The sequence below is a fragment of the Capra hircus genome, chromosome 9 (assembly GCF_001704415.2).
Source record: "Capra hircus breed San Clemente chromosome 9, ASM170441v1, whole genome shotgun sequence".
NCBI classification, from domain to species: domain Eukaryota; kingdom Metazoa; phylum Chordata; class Mammalia; order Artiodactyla; family Bovidae; genus Capra; species Capra hircus.
Window position 1 is genome coordinate 41,500,190 of NC_030816.1, and position 23,056 is coordinate 41,523,245.

A 23,056-nucleotide genomic window follows, 5' to 3' on the forward strand; every position below is an offset into this window, starting at 1 on the left:
GCTGCCACATACCTTACTACTCTGCAAACAGGCAGTGGCTTTTCCTCTAGAGACCTGCAGGGATAATTATAAAGGCTAGAGTTATACCTTTATTGAGACAAACACTGGTTTATTCCTTGTCTTTTCTAGAATTCTGTGGTGAAGGGCATGTTGGATGTGTAAAGTGGAAGAATCATGGCAAATCTGTCTGATACAACAGTAGAGTCATCAGATGGAGAGAACAGACCCACTCTGTGATCTGGCACCCCAGTGAGGAGCTTCTGGTTGTGCTCCAGAAAGGAAATACAGGTGTACACATATCCATGTGTTTGATCTTCTTCCCTGGGACATTATCATCCAGAAGAAAGAAACCAGAGCCTGCTCAGTGTGTGACATCCTCAGGCCCAATTGCCCACTTTTCTCTCAGCTTTGCAGTATCCAGTTTCCTTATTTTAACACAGTGCTTGTCCAGACTCAGGAGCTCCGACCTTGAGGAGGAACCTGTACTTTGTGAAGGAGATTCAACAGCCAGTCAAGGAGGCAGAACATAGCTCTTCTGATATATTTTGTGGAAAATGAAATCAATATGCTTCCTGTGTTTGTTCCTCAGGTGCTGATTTTTGATGCATAGGCAGGAGGGTAATTATTCTTTCACCAGACACCAATTTTTAATTGATGGGATTTTACCTTGTAACTTTTATATATGGAAATACTATTTAATTGTATAGTCATCCCTAGTATCTCTTTTCTGTATCTCAGTATCTCAATATTGTTCCAATATTGTCTACCTGTCTCACAGAGGTGGAAGAAATTGTCACAGTTCAGTGGAAGATCCTTCATAAGCTGAAAGTGCCAGTTTGAGAAAGTGACATTTGAGAAGCCATGCTGTGTTTCCATGGAAACGGCTTGCAGTTTTAAGAAAAACTCAGGTTTTAATCTCAAATGCAAGAAGCACAGAACTATACATTCTAAATGAAGAAGAGGAATGGAAGAAATGCTAATCTGAAGGCACAAATTGTTTTCTGCAAATTTAAAACTTTATACAAAAGTTATATTTGTTGTATGCATACAGTTTACCAACAGTGGGTCCAGATTTGATTTTGTCAGCAGTCCAGGCACATTGTAAGTGAAGTATTTTTAGTAAGAGACTCTCATCTTCATTTTTAGGGGGAATTTGAGAATGCCATTTAAGAGGAAAAATATAATGAAGGGACAATTTTGTGATTATGTACAATGGGGTTATGGAACCTTGCATTGACTCATCTCTGTGGAAGCATAACACTGCTCTTTGGCACTAAATGACAAATTGGTTGTGTGTTGAACTTATAAGGATAGGCAGGAGTGTGAGAAGTGTGTTCAACAAATGAAGTATCAGAATAAGTAAGTAGAACTCTTTTGTAATATTTATAATGAAAAATGGAAAAGGAAATGGCAACCCACTCCAGTCTTGCCTAGAGAATCCCGTGGACAGAGGAGCCTGGTCGGCCGCTGTCCATAGAGTTGCACAGAGTTGGACACGACTGAAGTGACTTCGCATAATGAAAAAGAAATGGGGATAAAAGGGAAAAGCTTTGTGACAATTTCAAAAACATTCATGGGTATGTTTGCACATACAAAGAATAAGGTGGAAGGAAGTAAGAAGCATTGCCAGCCAGGACAAAGAAAAGGTCTTTAAAAAGTTTTGAAACATCTTTTTGACGTTTTCTCCATCTGCTAAAGATCAAAGCTAACTAGAAGATTACTGATTAGGTAATGAATCTTACAAAATACTCTAACCAGTTATTTTTCCTTAGTGAAACTGTTGGAGCAAAAAAGGATCGATTGATGAGAATTTCTTAAAAGCTTGGGTAAACGCTGCTATGTTACTTTAAATGAATCATGGTGGTCAGGAACAAGGAGAATGGAGACAAAACTTATTTCCCAGAAGAAAAAAATAAACCTATCAGAAATGTGATAAGATCGTCTCTACATTAAATAGCTACAAATAAATTGTAGCACATAGGTGATGGATCTATTGCATAACAGCAAACATTTTAATGGAAATCTGCCTTTTCTATAATTCAACAAATGGTGATATTTTGATACTTTCATTTTCGTGATTTACTGCTGCACTCATGCTTCACCTACCCACCATGAACTTGTCTGTGTTGTGAAACAGTAATTCGTAAACAAAGGATCCACTAGGACAAGGAACTTACATTCCAGAAAGGAGGCCAGACTCTAAATTTAGCTGTAGAACACTGTCTTTTAGTAAAAGAGCCTTGAAGATGAATAAAGTAGTGCAGGGAGAAGAAAGTGAGGCTGCTACTTTACATAGCATACCTGATACCCGGGGAAAGGATTTTGAAACTTTGTGGACAGAGATGTTATATACACTGCGGGTAGCAGTGAGCCTTGCAGATATCTTGGGGAGCATCATTCTGGGAAGGAGAAACAATAAGGGCAAAGGGAAGAGGAGGCATATACCTGGGGCAGGCATGTACCTGCACAGAGTACTTCAGAGATAGCCAGAAGTCTGTGTAACTGGGGTGGAGGGAACAAGGGAAGAATGAAGGAAGAATGGTCAGGTCAGAAGCAAGGGCTAGATCATGCAGGCTTACATGCCTACTGTATATACTTTGGATTTTATTCCCAGTGATGAAAGGAGTCACCAGATGGTTTTCAGAAATAAAATATCATAATATAATTTAACATATTATAAAGGGACATTCAGCTACAAAACGGTGGATAAACTGTAAGTTTCTGAAAATAAAAACTACATGTGAATGTACAACCAGGGAAGAAAAGGTGGTGGCTTGAACCAAAATGACTTAGGTAACAGAATGAGAATGTTCATATTGAGAACACTTTTTGAAGATAGAATTGACAGATTATCAGCAAAGGAACGGGTGTGGGTGGGAAATGAACAGAAGAATCAAGATTGATTCCAAGGATTGTGGCATGAGAAAGGAAAGTATGCTGGTGTCACTTTCTGTAACTACGGGATGCAAGAAATTTAGAGTTCAGCTTTTAAAAAGTTCTAAAATTTACCTTTTAGAAATCCAAATGCAGATTAGATATATGAGCTTAGAGTTCACATGATGGAGAAGGCAATGGCAACCCACTCTAGTACTCTTGCCTGGAAAATCCCATGGAAGGAGGAGCCTGGTAGGCTACAGTCCATGGGGTCGCTGAGTCGGGCGCGACTGAGCGACTTCACTTTCACTTTTCACTTTCATGCATTGGAGAAGGAAATGGCAACCCACCCCAGTGTTCTTACCTGGAGAATCCCAGGGACAGAGGAGCCTAGCGGGCTGCCGTCCGTGGGATCGCACCGAGTCGGACACGACTGAAGCGACTTAGCAGCAGCAGTAGAGTTCACATGAAAAGTCAGGGCTGTAGATACATTTTGGGAACTGATATGCATATCCATGAGACTTCTTAAAGCCATAAAACTAGAAAAGACTGCCTAGGAAGGGAATGTGAATAGAGAAGAGAAGATATGCAAGAACAAAGCCCAGAGCACTGTGACTTTTAGTGGTTAAGAAAGGCAGAAGGATACAGCAAGGTAGTGAAAAGGAGGAGACAGTGTTTGAAAGAAAACGAAGTGGAGGATGTCACCAAAACTAGAAGAGGGTGCTTCAAGGACTAGGAAGTAATCAACTGTGTCACTGCTGAGAATTTGAATAAGATGGAGACTGGGAATTACCTTTTCAATTGTCAATTTGGAGGTTATTAGGGACCCAAATAAGGGCGCTTTATAGTTGACTGGTAGGAAAGAAAGATGAATTGAATCAAAGGAGAATAGGAGAAGTAGATAAGAAATTATAAACAACTCTTATGAAATATTTGGTATATCAGGGAATGAGGGTCTGTAACTGGTGAGAGATGAATTCCATGGAAACTCTTTTTATCATTTTATGATGGGGATATTATACATACTTCTATGAACATAAGAACTATCCAATAGAAAGGAAAAATGACGGCAAGGGAAAAATAATTACAGGAGCAGAGTCTTTGAGATGGAGAAAGGCGATTGACTCAAACGCACAATTCAGAAGATGGTTTTAGGAGTATGGAAAGTTAATTCATTTCAACAGAAGAGAAAGTTGAATTATCAAGAAAAAAAATGTAGGTAGATTGGAATACATGATGATGGAGGTAGAAATTCTCTTCTGATGACCCCTTTTTCCTCAGTGAGCTCCTGAAGACATAGACAAGGAACTGGGGTTTTAAGTGTCAATTTGTGGCTCAGCTGGCAAAGAATCTGCCTGCAATGTGGGAAACGTGGGTTTGATCCCTAGGTTGGGAAGGGCCCTTGGAGAAGGGAAAGGCTACCCACTCCAGTATTCTGGCCTGGAGAATTCCATGGACTATATGGTCCATGGGGTTGCAAAGAGTTGGACACGACTGAGCAACTTTTGCTTTCACAAGTTGCTTAATGCTGGGAAACATCATCATAATTTAGCAGCTTTAAACAATGAATATTTATCATCTTCCAATTTCTGTGGGTCAGGAGTCTAAGCATGGTTAATATGATTCTCTGAAAGGCTGCAATCAAGGTGGCAGCCAAAACTATGTTCTGTTCTTATGACTTGACAGGGGAAGGATTCTTTTCCAAACTCCTGTGATTGTTGGCAGAATTCAGACTTAAAGACCAATGGATTCAGAGCCTTTGTTTCTTGCTGCCTGGTCACCTGAGGTCACCCTCAGTTCTTTGCCATATATTTCAAATGAAGCAGCTTGTTTTATCAAAACCAGCAAGGGGACTTCCCTGGTAGTTCAGTGGGTAAGAACTCACCTGCCAGCGCAGGGGGACACTGCTTTGATACCTGGTCCAGGAAGAGTCTTCATGCCTAGTGGGGCAAATAAGCCCATGTGCCACAACTCCTGAGCCTGAGATCTAGAGCCTCTGCTCTGCAACAAGGGAAGTCACTGCAATGAAAAGCTCACACACGGCAACTAGAGAGTAGCCCCTGTTCCTTGCAACTGGAGAAAGCCCACGTGTAGCAACAAAGACTGAGCAAAGCCAAAAATATATAAATAAATAAAATCACAGAATGGGATAAAATTTTAACAAACAGAAAAACCAGCCAGGGAGAGAGTCTTCTAGAAAACCAGACAATACAATCTGGTATATCATATTCACAGATGTGATATTTAGTCACTATGTAGAATCAAGTCACAGGCCACATCCACACTCAGGGGAAACAGATCATAGGACAACTTGAGTACCAAGAGGTTAGGAAAACTAAAGTTGTCTTAGAGTCTGTCAACTACAAAAAAGAATGATAGCTTGAATAACAGTGCCATATGAATTCAGAAAGGCTAGAACTGTACAAAAAAGATCTTCACGACCCAGATAATGACCATGGTGTGATCACTCATCTAGAGCCAGACATCCTGGAATGTGAAGTCAAGAGGGCCTTAGAAAGCATCACTACGAGCAAAGCCAGTGGAGGTGATGGAATTCCAGTTGAGCTATTTCAAGTTCTGAAAGATGATGCTGTGAAAGTGCTGCACTCAATATGCCAGCACATTTGGAAAACTCAGCGGTGGCCACAGGACTGGAAAAGGTCAGTTTTCATTCCAATCCCAAAGGAAGGCAATCCCAAAGAATGCTTAAACTACCGCACAGTTGCACGCATCTCACTTGCTAGTAAAGTAATGCTCAAAATTCTCCAAGCCAGGCTTCAGCAATATGTGAACTGTGAACTTCCTGATATTCAAGCTGGATTTAGAAAAGGCAGAGGAACCAGAGATCGAATTGCCAACATCCGTTGGATCACGGAAAAAGCAGGAGAGTTCCATAAAAACATCTATTTCTGCTTTATTGACTATGCCAAAGCCTTTGACTGTATGGATCACAATATACTGTGGAAAATTCTGGAAGAGATGGGAATACCAGACCACCTGACCTGCCTCTTGAGAAATCTGTATGTAGGTCAGGAAGCAACAGTTAGAACTGGACATGGAACAACAGACTGGTTTCAAATAGGAAAAGGAGCACGTCAAGGCTATATATTGTCACCCTGCTTATTTAACTTATATGCAGAGTACATCATGAAAAACGCTTGGCTGGAAGAAGCACAAGCTGGAATCAAGATTGCTGGGAGAAATATCAATAACCTCAGCTATGCAGAAGACATTATCCTTATGGCAGAAAGTGAAGAGGAACTCAAAAGCCTCTTGATGAAAGTGAAAGAGGAGAGTGAAAAAGTTGGCTTAGAGCTCAACATTCAGAAAACGAAGATCATGGCATCTGGTCCCATCACTTCATGGGAAATAGATGGGGAAACAGTGGAGACAGTGTCAGACTTTATTTTTGGGGGCTCCAAAATCACTGCAGATGGTAATTGCAGCCATGAAGTTAAAAGATGCTTACTCCTTGGAAGAGAAGTTAGATAGCATATTCAAAAGCAGAGATATTACTTTGCCAACAAAGGTCCGTCTAGTCAAGGCTATGGTTTTTCTAGTGGTCATGTATGGATGTGAGAGTTGGACTGTGAAGAAGGCTGAGCGCCAAAGAATTGATGCTTTTGAACTGTGGTGTTGGAGAAGACTCTTGAGAGTCCCTTGGACTGCAAGGAAATCCAACCAGTCCGTTCTGAAGGAGATCAGCCCTGGGATTTCTTTGGAAGGCATGATGCTAAAGCTGAAACTCCAGTACTTTGGTCACCTCATGCAAAGAGTTGACTCATTGGAAAAGACTCTGATGCTGGGAGGGATTGGGGGCAGGAGGAGAAGGGGACGACAGAGGATAGTACGGCTAGATGGCATCACTGACTCGATGGATGTGAGTCTGAGTGAACTCCGGTAGTTGGTGATGGACAGGGAGGCCTGGCATGCTGCAATTCATGGGGTCGCAAAGACAAAGAGTCGGACATGACTGAGCAGCTGAACTGAACTGAACTGAATGGGGTTTGGACTTCCTATCAGAAGGACTAACATAAACAGGAATATAGCACACAATGTTTTTCATAATGTTAGTGTCTTATGGAGACATGGATGATTAAATTGAAATGTAAACCCTTCTTGGATCTGGTTTAAGATAAGGTGGGGGTGATTTGAGCTTGGAAACTCATGGTCATAGTGAAAGTAAGCCAAGCTCTGTCACCCTCCTCATAATTCAATTGAGAAGGAGAAGTAAAAGAGCTAGTGAAAGGTGTTCTTTCCAGCTGCAGTTAGCTTACAGTATGTCATTATAGTACAAGCATACAAGCTCTAGAGTTTTATGAGTCTGGGTTTAAATCCTGATCCTATCCCTCATGAGCTTTGCAACCCTAATTAGGTTGCTATCACTTACTTTAACTAATAGCACATAATTCTAGGAATTAAGTGTTACAATTATTTGCATTATAGATGAGGAAACTAAAAGTGGAGCTAAAATTAGCTCCTTTACCCTACAAGGATATTCTGAAGGTTTACGAAACAATAAAGTTAAAGCAAAACCATAGACACTCAGAAAATATTAGCCAGAAATATTATCCTTATCTATGACGAATTAACATTCTCTAATCAAAAATATATTTAGGGAGTGATGCAATTTCAACTATTCTTATTTAGAGCTTGTAATTCATGAAAATATGTTGTGGACTATTCATAGTCCATAAAGTTCAAAGCATATTATAAAATTTAAAATATGAAAATTATTGTGTTTAGATTTAAGAATTGAAAAGAGAATTTTATATTTCTTCTACTTTTAATTCTTCTATTAATTTCTTTTTACATTAATTTTATTAGATTATTGTTGCTTTAAAATGTTTTGTTAGTTTCTTCTGTGCAGCAAAATGAATCCCCCATACATGTGCATATGTATATCCCATACCTCTTGGACTTTCTTCCCATTCAGGTCACCACTGTGCATTAAGATGAGTTCCCTGTGTTATACAGTATATTCTCTTTAGCTATCTGTATGTATCAATACCAGTCTCCCAGTTGTTCCCCCTTTCCCTTTTGGTGTCCATACATTTGTTCTCTACATCTGCGTCTCTATTTGTGCTTTGCAAACAAGATCATCTATACCATTTTTTCAGAGAAGGCGATGGCACCCCACTCCAGTACTCTTGTCTGGAAAATCCCAAGGATGGAGGAGCCTGGTAGGCTGCAGTCCATGGGATCGCAAAGAGTCGGACACGACTGAGCGACTTCACTCTCACTTTTCACTTTCATGCATTGGAGAAGGAAATGGCAACCCACTCCAGTGTTCTTTCCTGGAGAATCCCAGGGATGGGGGAGCCTGGTGGGCTGCTGTCTATGGAGTCTCACAGAGTTGGACACGACTTAAGCAACTTAGCAGCAGCAGTAGCATACCATTTTTTTCTAGACTCCACAACTGCGTTAATATATGATACACACACACACACACACAAAATATTTGTTTTTCTCTTTCTTCATTCTGTGCGATACTCTTTAAATCCATCCACATCTCTACTGATGACTCAGTTTTGTTCCTTTTAATGGCTGAATAATATTGCATTGTATATACGCACTAAATCATCTTTATACATTCCTCTGTTGATGGACATTTAGGTTGCTTCCATGCACTGATTATTGTAAATAGTGCTGCAATGAACATTGGGGTGCATGTATCTTTTTGAATTATGGTTTTCTCCAGGTATATGCCCAGTAGTGGAACTTCTGGGTCATATGATAGTTCTATGTTTACTTTTTTAAGGACCCTCAATACTGCCCATTCTGGATGTGTCAATTTACATTCCCAACAACAGCGCAGGAGGGTTCCCCTTTCTCCACACCTTCTCCAGCATTTATTGTTTGTAGATTTTTTGATGTTGGCCATTCTGACTGGTATGAGGTAATACCTCACTGTAGTTTTGATTCACATTTCTCTAATAACTAGTGATGTTGAGTACCATTTCGTGTGTTCATTGACCATCTGTATGTCTTTGGAGAAATGTCTATTTAGGTCTTCCACTGTTTTTATTTTTTTGTTGTTTGTTTTTGATTGGGTTTGTTATCTTGATATTGAGCTGCTTGTATATTTTGGATATTAATCCTTTGTCAGTTGCTTTGTTTGTGGATATTTTCTCCCATTCCAGTGGTTGTCCTTTTGTGTTGTCTATGGTTTTCTTTGCTGTGCAAAAGCTTTTAAGTAGGTCCCATTTGTTTTTATTTTCATTACACTAGGGGATGGGTCAAGAAAGATCTTGCTGAAATTTATGTCAAAGAGTGTTCTGCCTATATTTTCCTCTAAGAGACATTACTTTGCTGAGTAAGGTCCGTCTAGTCAAGGCTATGGTTTTTCCTGTGGTCATTTATGGATGTGAGAGTTGGACTGTGAAGAAGGCTGAGCACCAAAGAATTGATGCTTTTGAACTGTGGTGTTGGAGAAGACTCTTGAGAGTCCTTTGGACTGCAAGGAGATCCAACCAGCCCATTCTGAAGGAGATCAGCCCTGGGATTTCTTTGGAAGGAATGATGCTGAAGCTGAAACTCCAGTGTTTGGCCATCTCATGCAAATAGTTGACTCATTGGAAAAGACTCTGATGCTGGGAGGGATTGGGGGCAGGAGGAGAAGGGGACGACAGAGGATGAGATGGCTGGATGGCATCACGGACTCGACGGACGTGAGTCTGAGTGAACTCCGGTAGTTGGTGATGGACAGGGAGGCCTGGCGTGCTGCGATTCATGGGGTTGCAAAGAGTCAGACACGACTGAGTGACTGAACTGAAATGACGAGTTTTATAGTGTCTGGCCTTACATTCAGGCTTAATCCGTGTGTGTGTATTTGTGTGTGTGTGTGTGTGTGTGTGTGTAGCAGAGTTTTATTAAAGTATGAAAAGGGACAGAGAAGCTTCTGACATAGACATCAGAAGAGGGGCGGAGAGTGCCCCCAGGCTTAATCCACTTTGATTTTATTTTTGTGCATGGTGTTATGGAGTGTTAAAAAAGATATGTCATCCTGCTTTTTTTAAATTGAAGGACAGTTGATTTACAATGTTGTATTAATTTCTGCTGTACATCAAAGTGATTCAGTTATACATACATACATAAATATGCATAAGTATTCTTTTTATATTTTTTCCAGTATGGTTTACATAGGATATTGAATATAGTCCCCTGTGCTAAATAGTAGGACCTTGTTGTTTATCAATTCTATATGTAATAGTTTGTATCTGTTCAACCCAAACTCTCAGTCCATCCCTCCTCTGCCTCCTTTTCCAGGAACCACAACTCTGTTCTATATGCCTGTGAGTCTGTTTCTGTTTTGTAGACAGATTCATTTGTACTATTCTTTTAGATTCCACATACCAGTGATATCATATAATATTTGTCTTCCTCTTTCTGATTTCAGTTAGCTTGACAATCTCTTGGTGCATTCATGTTGCTGTAAATGGCAATATTCTGTTCTTTTTATGACTAATATTTCACTGTATGTTTGTACCTCATCCTCTTTATCCATTCATCTGTCTGTTCAATTCAGTTCATTTCAGTTGATCAGTTGTTCATCTGTCAGTGGACATTAATGTTGCTTCTGTGTCTTGCCTATGGTGACTAGCGCCACTATGAACTCTATTTTATTTTGTTGAATTCGAGTTTTGTCCAGATATATGTCCAGGAGTGGTATTGCTGGATCATATGGCAACTCTAGTTTTTTTTGAGGAACCTCCATACTGCTTTCCATAGTGCCTGTACCAACTTACATTCCCAGCATCAGTGTAGGAGGGTTCCCTTTTATGTATACTCTCCCCAGGATTCTTATTGGTAGACATTTTAATGATAGCCATTCTGATCAGTAGGAGGTAGTACCTCATTGTAGTTTTGATGGCATCCACTCTGGATCCTGATAGTTCTGCCTATAAAAAAATCTGATCTGTAGAAATGTCATTTGCAACACTAAGCTTTTTTTTTTTTTTTTTTAAAGAAAGGAAAAGAGGGAAACTAGGAAGAGAGGAAGGGAAAGAAGGGGCAAAAGCATAAAGCAAGGAAGAGACAAAGAGAAAGAAAGTAAAGTATAAAAAGATAAAAATTTTAAAGTTTGAAAATACATTTATTTCCAAAGTGCTGATTATTTTTTTAAAGTGTTAGTGTCACTAGTGAATTGTTAGCTCACTTGAAGCTAGTTAGGTAAAATACGTTTCTCATATTCAGAGTAGAAAATATTTTATTTCCTAGAGCACAGTAATTATCATTAAGAAGGCATGATGCTACTAAATGGTGAATAAAAACACATTTTCTGGAGTTCTTGGAAATCTGTGCACAATAAAGAAGTTATTTCAGCTTATGAATTCTTGGATTTATGCCTACAAAAGTTAAAAATTCAAAAAGACTGAAGTGTTGCAGGGTATCATTAAAGAAAATAGGTATTTTCTCAGCTATTGTAATAATATATGATGCCATAATGCTAAGAAACAAAATAACACTGTCAATTACTGAGAGACATCCTAATTAGAGAAAAGTTTTGGGAGTTTCATTAATGATAAAGAGATGACGGAAATCAGTCCACATGGCATTATAATCATGTCTGCAGAAAAGCAGATATTATTTAAATAAAATGAATATTTTATAAGGGCTATTTAGGAGAGAAGTTTAAGAAGCTGTAGCACATAGAAAAAAAACTATATCAATCGGTATTAGATTTTACTAGATTCTGTGAGCAAATAAATCTGAAGCTCTCTCAAAACTGTCAGCTCTTATAAGACCATAAGACATCCTCAGAAATACTTACTTTTCTCCATAGAAATTAAAATTGCTGTAAAACACCCTACTACTACTCAGACATAAGGCATTTGGAAATATCACACTACTGTGTCTCAGTTTATTTTCCTTTGCTTGACTAAATTGCATTCATGGAGAGAACGCCTGCAAACCCATCCAAGCAGTTGTCAGGAGTACTATCTGATTCCGTGGTTCAGCCACAGTAGGGGAAATCCTTGATTCTCATAAGAAACTGTACAAAATTGTATATTTTATTGTGCAGTTGCTCAGTCATGTCTGACTCTTTGTGACCCCATAGACTGCAGCATGTTAGGCTTGCCTGTCCTTTACCATCTCCTGGAGCATGCTCAAGCTCCTGTCCTTTGAGTCGGTGATGCCATTCAACCGTCTCATCTTCGGTCATCTCCTTCTCCTGCTTTCTATATTTCCCAGCATCAGAGTCTTTTCCAATGAATCAGCTCTTCGCATCAGGTGGCCAGAGAATTGGAGCTTCAGCTTCAGCATCAGGCCTTCCAATGAATATTCAGGATTGATTTCCTTTAGGATTGACTAGTTTAATCTTCTTGCAATCCAAGGGAGTCTCAAGAGTCTTCTCCAAAACTATAGTTCAAGCATCAGTTCTTTGGTGCTCAGCCTTCTTTATGACCCAACTCTCATATCCATACATGACTACTGGAAAAACATAGCTTTCACTACAGGGACCTCTGTCAGCAGGGTAATGTCTCTGCTTTTGAATATGCTGTCTAGGTTTGTCATAGCTTTTCTTCTAAGGAGTAAGAGTCTTTTAATTTCATGGCTGCAGTCACCACCCACAGTGATTTTGGAGCTCAAGAAAATAGAGTCTGTCACTGTTTCTATTGTTTCTCCATCTATATGCCATGAAGTGATGGGATGAGATGCCAAGATCTTAGTTTTTTGAATGTTGAGTTTTAAGCCAGCTTTTTCACTCTCCTCTTTCACCTTTAAAAAGAGGCGTTTTAGTTCCTCTCTACTTTCTGCCATTGAGATTGGTGTCATCTGCATATCTGAGGTTATTGTATGTACTCAGCAATAACAGTTCCACTCAGGCATTAGCAGCCCATAGATAGTAGACTTACAGTCTTATACAACCTTATAGTTATTTTTCTCAAGTCACATTTCTGTTTTACCCATTGGTCTCTAGTATATTGTTCATCTTAATTAAACCAAAGTTTGATGATTTCAGGCCCCAAATTGTACCCCTTTATAAGGAAACCTGGTTCCCAGGTGGCGCTAGTAAAAAACCCTCCTGCCAAGCCAGGAGACATAAGAGACAGGGATTCAATCTTCAATCTCTGGGTCAGGAAGATCCCCTGGAGAAGGAAATGGTAACCTACTTCCAGTGTTCCTGCCTGGAGAATCTCATGGACGGAGGAGCCTGGAGGGCTACAGTCCATGGGGTCACAAAGAGTCAGAAACAACTGAAGCAACTTAGCACACACACATAAGGAAATCCAATCCACAATTAATAAACTGTGTATTAGTTTGAATTCTCAGAACACATGGCAAAAATTTCAAGACCTACATATCATTAAACTTGTTTCCCTGAATGAAAAAAAAAAAAAAAATACTGTGGAATTCAGCTGATGTAAACTTGGGCAAGGTATTGCTTTCGACCTCAAAACTGGTGAAAATACTAGAATCTGTTTCATAATGTATGTAATGTCCTTAAAATAGTGCTTGGCACATAGTGAGAACTCTGTTGCCTATACGTTGAGCCCTTAGACTTTAAGACTTCAGTGACTCCTCTGTGAATGTCTCTGTAACCCTTCAGAAGGGATTGAACTTTCTCTTCCTAATGCCTTCTTCATGCGTACATGTGTGCTAAGTCACTTTAGTCCTGTCTGACTCTTTGCTACCCTATGGACTGTAGCCAGTCAGGCTCCTCTGTCCATAGGATTCTCCAGGGAAGAGTACTGAATGGGTTGCCATGTCTGGGTTCTTTACCACTAGCGCCACCTGGGAAGCCCATGCCTTCTTCATATCAACCTCTATTTTGAGACTTATGTGACTATATGCAGTTATATTAATCAGGACTCTTTCTGTTCCATGAAATAAACCTAACTAAAATTAACTTGATAAGGAAGATTTACTGGCTAACGGAGTGGAGCCAAAAGGCAGGCATGGTTCAGGGTAGAACTTGAGGGTTCAAAACACATTATCAAGGCTTTATTTCTTTACCTGTTTCTTCTGTTTTCTTCCATGTGTTACCTTTTTGCTCAGACAGAAACTTTCCATGTCAGACAAAATATATCTATGAAATGTTCCCCGCCTGTATTACTAGAGCTCAGCTAAGCTTGGTTCACATGCCTAGCCCTGGAGCTATCACTTAGCAAAGGGAGGAAACTCACTTGCCAGTTGATATCATATGTCCAACTCCAAAATATAGAGATTAATAATCCTATGAGGAACATACAGAGTGGTTCTTCAAATATAAAGGACAGAATTTTTATCAGTGGGGTTCAGGGACACTAGGCAATCAGAAACAACTGATAACTTGTGAAGAAATGATTCTTTCCTTTTAAGTTTGTGAATTCCTTGGACATGGACATATCACATTAATTTCATTCCTCATCATCTAAAAGTAAGCACTCTGTGTATGTTAAATGGAAATAGTGGGGCATAATCTAAAGCAAAATAAAGTAGTCAAAAGAGGCTTCATTGGGAAGATAATATTTGAGCAAAGATGTCAAGAAGGTGAGGAATCACCATGGTATATGTATCAAAGCCAAGAACTAAAGTAGCTTCTAACTTTATTCAGATTTCCGCAGTTGTTTCCTGAATGTCTTTTACTGTTCCAGGATCCATCCTAGATACCATTTTCATTTCATATCTATGTGGTCTTAGTCTTCCCTAGTCTATGACAGTTTCTCAGTCTTCCTTTGTTTCATGACCTTGACAGTTTTGTGGAGTTCTGATTATTTTTCAGAATGCCCCTCCATTACGGTGAGTATGTTATGGTTTCTCATGACTAGACTGGGGTTATATATTTGGAAAGAATAATACAGAGGGAGCATGCTTTTGGAAGTTGGAAGAAAACAGATCCTGTTTGGTGATGGGAATGATTCACTAGGAGAGGGTAGACTTAATGATGTAGAAGTGAAAGGGGACAATTGCCAGAGGAATGCCTTTGAGCGAACAAGAGGATATAGATTTTAGAAGATACTCATAGTTAAAAGAACTGTTGACAGAGCTTCTGAGCACAGATGATACAAGTAAGACTGTGGTGTTGGAAGATTGGGCCTATTTTCCTTTGATCAGGTATTAGTTTTCTATTGCTGTGTAACAAATTATCACAAATTCAGCAGTTTAAGACAACATATATTTTATTATCTCGGTTTCCACGAGTTAGGATACCTGGCATAGCTTAACTTGCTTCTCTGCTCAGGGTCTCACCTGCTGTAATTGAGGTGTCAACTGGTGCTGAAGACTCATGTAAAGTTCAGAGCCCTCTTTCCAGCTCCTGTAGTCTTTGGGGAATTTCATTTCCTTGAAGCTCTAGACTCACGGTGGTTTGCTTCTTTAGGCCAGCAAGAGAATATCTCTGTCTTCTGTCTTTAACCTCTGGACTTTCTTTTAAAGGTTTCAAGTGTATTAGGTAGGTCCACCAAGGATTATCGACTTTTCGATTAACTTAAAGTCAACTATTAGCAATCTCAAATTATCATCCTCAAAAGCTCTTCACCTTGGCCATTTAATAATCATAGGAATGATAACTCATTAACGTTGCCTTCTTCTTTAGAGGTAAATTATAGATCTTACCCATATACAAGGGAAGATGATTCTATAACGGCATGGCTCATTGGAATCATCTTCAATAGCTTCTACTTTCTTAGGTAAGCAAGAAGCAAGATCACACATTGTTTGGACAGAGGAGAAAGTAGTGGAGGTTTGAGGAAATGGAAAAGAGTATGAAATATATCTAAGAATGTGTGTAATCTGACTCTAAACAATCTCTTCAAGATTTGTAGGGCTTCTCCAGAATGTAGTTTTCTAGTGTAACTGCTTATCCAACCCAATCCTCATACTGTAGCTAGCTACTAAATATTCCAAAAGATATTTGTGGGGCTTTGTCATAAATAGTAAGAATTAATTTTACTGTCCCTAAGATTTAGTGATCTAGGAGAAATTATGACTAATGGAGAAATGAGGTTAATAGTCAACTCATGGTCTTCTAAATCTTAATACTGATTGATATGCATGTCAATATTTACTTTAAAAAAATTTGTGTTAAAAAAAAATAAAAAAAAAATAAAAAAAATAAAAAAATTTGTGGTCCATGCTGTTTTAATAGCTGTGTTAAATTTAGCAAAATGTTTGGTGGAAGGAGCACAGGGATTATGCAAATAACCCAGAAACTATGACTCTCTCAAGCATTATACTGTTAAAGTAAATGACGGATTAAAAGTCTGTTTAACTAGGACACTTCTAGAATTTCTCCCACTAATATGTTAAATCAATACAATAGCCTTACTTTTATGGAAGGAGTGGAGTTTTTGTATATTGCTTCTGTTTGCTTTATAGAACGTCCCTAAAATTTACTTTGTATAAAAGGCTCGTTAAAAATAATAACATATGAAATAGAGCTAGAGTTTTATTTTTAATATCTTAGTTAATGAATAAAATGAAATTACATATGCCAATATTATTTGGTTACAACAATCAAATATGGAATGCATTTACAGTCTTCTTACAAGAAGCCCAAGAGGAATAGAAAAACAATAGGAAATGTTCAACACAAACGTGTGGATACCATGTTTTGTATATGCAGAGCTTCATATGAATCTTTCTTCAGTTCAACAAACATCTAATTCACACCTACTCAGTGTCAAGTACCAGCACCGTAATGGTGGAAAAGATACTCACTAATTAAGGCCAGTTTTAAAAGCTCCAGGGAATGCTGCATTTCATTAAACTTAGTGTTGAATCCATGACTGTATTTTTTTTAACTTCTATTTTATTATGTTCTGTTTTCTGTATTATAAATTCTTAAAAGAATTGAAAGCAAAGGTATTTTCTACCCTCAAGGTGCTTATGGTAAGAGATACACATGTATGAAACTTCTTTCAAAACAAAGTAGTTGAAGTTAGACTAGAAGTGTAATCTGAGTGCCTAGCCTGGTGCATGTAGGAAAAGGTTGGGTGTAGGGAAACAATACCACTAAAATTGAATGACAGAGTTTATTCAGCTCTGTCTCGATTCAACTGTGGGACATTGGCAACTTCGGTACATATATTTTCTTAATTTATGAAATGAAAGCCAACTAAGAATGTTGGATGAATTGTTGCTGTTGTTGTTCAGTCGCTCAGTCGTGTCCAACTCTTTGCAACGCCATGGACAGCAGCGCACAAGGCTTTCCTGTCCTTCACCATCTCCTGGCGTTTTCTCCAACTCATGTCCGTTGAGTCAGTGATGCTATCCAACCATCTTGTCCTCTCAGCCCCTTCTCCTCCTGCCTTTAATCTTTCTCAGCAGCAGGATCTTTTCTAAAGAGTCGGCTCTTCACAGCAGGTGGCCAAAGTATTGGAGCTTCAGCATCAGTCATTCCAATGAATATTAGGATTGATTTCTTTTAGGATTGACTGGTTTGATCTCCTTGTAGTCCAAGGGACTAAGGGTCTTTTCCAACAACACAATTCGAGCATCAATTCTTTGGTGCTCAGACTTTTTTATGCTCAAGCTCTCACAGGAAAAACCATAGCTTTGACTATACACACCTTTGTTGGCAAAGTAATCTCTCTGCTTTTTAATATGCTCTCCAAATGTGTCATAGCTTTTCTTCCAAGGAGCAAGCATCTTTTAATTTCATGGCTGCAGTCATTGTCCACAGTGATTTTGGAGCCCAGGAAAATAGTCTGTCACTGTTCCCATTTTCTCCCCATCTATCTGCCATGAAGTGATAGGACCGGCTGCCATGATCGTAGTTTTTCAATGTTGTTTTAAGCCAGCTTTTTCATTCTCCTCTTTCACCTTCATCACAAGGCTCTTTAGTTCCTCTTTGCTTTCTGTCATAAGGGTGGTGTCATCTGCATATCAGAGGTTATTAATATTTCTCACAGTAATCTTGCTTCCAGCTTGTGCTTCATCCAGCCTGGAATTTTGCATGATGTACTGTGCATATAAGTTAAATAAGGGTGACAATATACAGCCTTGGTGTACTTTCCCAATTTTGAACCAGTCTGTTGTTCCATGGCCCTTTCTAATGGCTGCTTTGTGACCTGCATACAGATTTCTCAGGAGGCAGGTAAGGTAGTCTGGTATTCCCATCTCTTGAAGAATTTTCCACAGTTTGTTCTGATCCATACAGTCAAAGACTTTAGCATTCTCAATGAAACAAATGTTTTTTCTGGAATTCTCTTGCTTTTTTAATGATCCAACAGATGTTGGCAATTTGATCTCTGGTTCCTCTGCCTTTTCTAAATCCACCTTGAACATCTGGAAGTTCACAGTTCGTGTACTGTTGAAGCCTGGCTTGGAGAAGTTTAAGTATTACTTTGCTAGCAGGTGAAATAAGTACAACTGTGTAGTAGTCTGAACATTCTTTGGCATTGCCCTTCATTTGCAATTGGAATGAAAACTGACCTTTTCCAGTTCTGTAGCTACTGCTGAGTTTTCCAAATTTGTTGGCATATTGAGTGCAGCATCATCATGAAGGATTTGAAACAGCTCATCTGGAATTCGATCACCTCCACTAGCTTTGTTTGTAGTGATGCTTCCAAAGGCGCACTTGACTTCGCGTTCCAGGATATCTGGCTCTAGGTGAGTGATCACTCCATTGTGATTATCTGGGTCATGAAGATCTTTTTTGTACAGTTCTTCTGTGTACTCTTGCCACCTCTTCTTAGTATCTCCTGCTTCCATTAGGTCCATACTCTTTCTGTCCTTTTTCTTTGCATGCAATGTTCCCTTGGTATCTCTAATTTTCTTGAAGAGATCTCTAGTCTTTCCCATTCTATTATTTCCCTCTATTTCTTTGCATTGTTCACTGAGGAAGGCTTTTTTTATGTCTCCTTTCTGTGCTTTGGAACTCTGCATTCAGATGGGTATATCTGTCCTTTTCTCCTTTGCCTTTCGCTTCTCTTTTCTCAGCTATTTATAAGGCTTCTTCAGACAACCATTTTGCCTTTTTGCATTTCTTGTTCTTAGGGATGGTTTTGATCACCGCCTTGTGTACAATGTCATGCACCTCTGTCCACAGTTTTCAGGCATTCCATTAGGTTTAACCCCTTGAATCTATTTGTCACTTCTACTGTATAATTGTAAGGGGTTTGATTAGGTCATACCTCAATGTTCTAGTGGGTTTTTTTCCTACTTTCTTCAATTTACATCTGTTTGGCAATAAGGAGTTTATTATCTGAGCCACAGTCAGTTCCTGGTCTTGTTTTTGCTGACTGTATAGAGCTTCTCCATCTTCAGGTGCAAAGAATATATTCAATCTCATTTCTGTATTGGCCATCTTGTGATTTCCATGTGTAGAGTAATCTCTTGTGCTGTTGGAAGAGGGTGTTTGGTATGACCAAGTTTCTCTTGGCAAGACTATGTTAGCCTTTTTCCTGCCTCATTTTGTACTCTAAGGCCAAACTTGCCTGTTACTATAGGTGTTTCTTGACTTCCTACTTTTGCATTCCAGTCCCCTATAATGAAAAGGACTTCTTTCCTGGGTGTTAGTTCTAGAAGGTCTTATAGGTCTTCTTTGAACTGGTCAACTTTAGGTTCTTAAGCATTAGTGGTTGAGGCATACACTAGGATTACTGTGATACTGAATCGTTTCCCTTGAAAATGAACAGAGATCTGTCTGTCATTTTTGAGATTGCACCCAAGAACTGCATTTTGGACTCCTTTGTTGACCATGAAGGCTACTCCATTTCTTCTAAGGGATTTTTGCCCACAGCAGTAGATATAATGGACATTTGAGTCCATTTCAGTTCACTGATTCCTAAAATGTCAATGTTCACTCTTGCCATCTCCTTTTTGACCACTTCCAATTTGCCTTGATTCATGGACCTAACATTCCAGGTTCCTATGCAATATTGTTCTTTACATCCTCGGAGTTTACTTTCACCATCAGACACATCCACAACTGGGCATTGTTTCCACTTTTTAAATCAGCCTCTTCATTCCTTCTGGAGTTATTTCTTCATCCTTCTCCAGTTGCATATTGGGTGCCTACTGACTTGAGGAATTCATCTTTTAGTGTCATACCTTTCAGTGTCGCTGGAATAACATGGACAGAACTTAACACAGTTGTTGATACACATTAGATATTTGTTAGAAATATTTATTTCCTTTTTTCCTTTGCTTTTCTGTTCCATTCTCATCCTCTTTCCAGTAGAAGTCAATATCTCCATTCAAGAGATACCTGGAGTAGCAGGCAAATTTGGCCTTTGAGTACAAAATGGAAGCATGGCAAAGGCTAACAGAATTTTGCTAAAGAACACAGTGGTCATAGCACACATCCTCTTCCAACAAAACAACAGAAGACTCTACACATGGGTATCACCAGATGGTCAATACCAAAATGAGATTGATTATATTCTTTGCAGCCAAAGATGGAAAAGCTCTATACAGTCAGCCAAAGCACGACCAGGAGCTGACTGTGGCTCAGACCATGAACTCCTTACTGCCAAACTCTGACTTAAACAGAGGGAAGTAGGGAAAACCACTAGACCATTTAGGTATGACCTAAATCAAATCCCTTACGATTATACAGTGGAAGTGACAAATAGACTCAAGGGATTAGATCTGATAGACAGAGCACCTTAAGAACTATGAATGGAGGTTTGTGACCTTGTACAGGAGGCAGAGATCAAGATAATCCACAATAAAAAGAAATGCAAAAAGGCAAAATGGTTGTCTGAGGAGGCCTTACAAATAGCTGAGAACAGAAGATAAGCTAAGGCAAAGGCAAAGGAGAAAAGGATCGATATACCCATTTGAATGCAGAGTTCCAAAGAAAAGCAAGGAGAGATAAGAAAGCCTTCCTCAGCAATCAATGCAAAGAAATAGAGGAAAACAACAGAATAATTTGAAAGACTAGAGATCTTTTCAAGAAATTAGAGATACTAAGGGAACATTTCATGCAACGATGGGCACAATAAAGGACAGAAATGGTATGGACCTAACAGAAGCAGAAGATATTGAGAAGACGTGGCAAGAATACACAGAAGAACTATACAAAAAAGATCTTCATGACTCAGATAACCACGATGGTGTGATTACCCACCTAGAGCCAGATATCCTGGAATGCCTAAGTGGGCCTTAGGAAGCATCACTATGAACAAAGCTAGTGGAGGTGATGGAATTCCAGTTGAGCTATTTCAAATCCTGAAAGATGATGCTGTGAAAGTGCTGCACTCAATATGCCAGCAAATTTGGAAAACTCAGCAATGGCCACAGGACTGGAAAAGGTCAGTTTTCATTCCAATCCCAAAGAAAGGCAAAGCCAAAGAATGTTCAGTCCTCCACACAATTGCACTCATTTCACATGCTAGCAAAGTAATACTCAAAATTCTCCAAGCCAGGCTTCAGCAGTACGTGAACCATTAATTTCTAGATATTCAAGCTGGATTTAGAAAAGGCAAAGGAACTAGAGATCAAATTTCCAACATCTATTAGATATTCGAGAAAGCAAGAGAGTTCCAGAAAAACATCTACTTCTGCTTTACTGACTATGCCAAACCTTTGACTATATGGATCAGAAGAAACTGTGGAATATTCTTCAAGAGATGGGAATACTAGACCACGTGACCTGCCTCCTGAGAAATCTGTATGCAGGTTAGAAGCAACAGTTAGAACTGGACATGGAACAAGAGACTGGTTCAAAATCGGGAAAGAAGTATGTCAAGGCTGTTTATTATCACACTGCTCATTTGACTTATATGCAGAGTATGTCATGCAAAATGCTAGGCTGGATGAAGCATGAGCTGGAGTCAAGATTGCCTGGAGAAATATCAATAACCTCTGATATGCAGATGACAACATCCTTATGGCAGAAAGAGAAGAAGAACTGAAGAGCCTGTTTATGAAAGTGAAAGAGGAGAGTTTAAAAGCTGGCTAAAACTCAACATTCAGAAAACTAAGATCATGGTATCTAGTCCCATCACTTTATGGCAAACAGATGGGGAAACAATGGAAACAGTGACAGACTTTACTATATTGGGCTCCCAAATCATTGCAGATGGTGACTTCAGCCATAAAATTAAGACACTTGCTCCTTGGAAGAAAAGCTATGACCAACCTAGACAGCATATTAAAAAGGAGACATTACTTTGCCAACAAAGGTCCCTCTCATCAAAGCTATGGTTTTTCTAGTAGTCATGTATGGATGTGAGAGTTGGACTGTAAAGAAAGCTGAGTGCTGAAGAATTGATGCTTTTGAACTGTGGTGTTGTGAAGCCTCTTGAAAGTCCCTTCTACCACAAGGAATTCCAACCAGTCCATCCTCAAGGAAATCAGTCCTGAATATTCATTGGAAGGACTGATGCTGAAGCTGAAACTCCAATACTTTGGCCACCTGATGCAAAGAACTGACTCCTTGGAAAAGACCTTGAAACTGGGAAAGGTTAATGGCAGGAGGTGGAGGGGACAGAGTGTGAGATGGTTGGATGGCATCACTGACTCAATGGACATGAGTTTCAGCAAGCTCTGGGCGCTGGTGAAGGACAGGGAAGCCTGGTATGCTGCAGTTCATGGGGTCGTGAAGAGTTGGACACAATTGAGCAACTGAACTGAACTGAACTTCCAGTAGGAGTAAACTAAATGAGGAACAATAGAAAAGGTGTCACTTTAAAAAAAAAAAAGGCCCCCATTCTTCATGCAGTTATGACATAACAAGTTTTTGTTTGGCTATCCCTCTGAAGGATAATATTATTGTAGCAGAAACTCTGAGGGGAAAAAAAAGAACCAGAAGATAAACTGTTTATATAGGCATGGAACATCTTATATACCTTGTGAAAAAGTGCCGGGGTCCAGCCCCGGTGGATCCAGGGAATTCGAAGAGTGGACGGAGTCGGTGAGGAAAACTTACTTATTAATATAAGATTAGATTAGGAAGAAATAGTGTAGTAGGAAGATTAAGTGGAGAAAGAAGGCTGAATAGCTTGGTTTACGCGGAAGACCAATAAAATTCCAGACAAGGAATTTGCACCATCTACGATGGGCCACTGGCGCTCACTTGAATATCTAAGGGTGCCTCGCCTTAGGCTCCCTTTTGCGCAGATCTTAACAGCCAGGGCAAGTAAGTAGACTTAGCAAGCCTCCGCGCCCCAGATGGAAATTCAGCCTGAAATTAAAGTAAAGAGGAGAAGGAGAGAGACACGGGGGAAATCAGTCCAGCGACTGGCTCCGTCCTCTATTGTTCAGAAGGCCTTTTATACTTTTGATAAAACATGGAGATCAATGG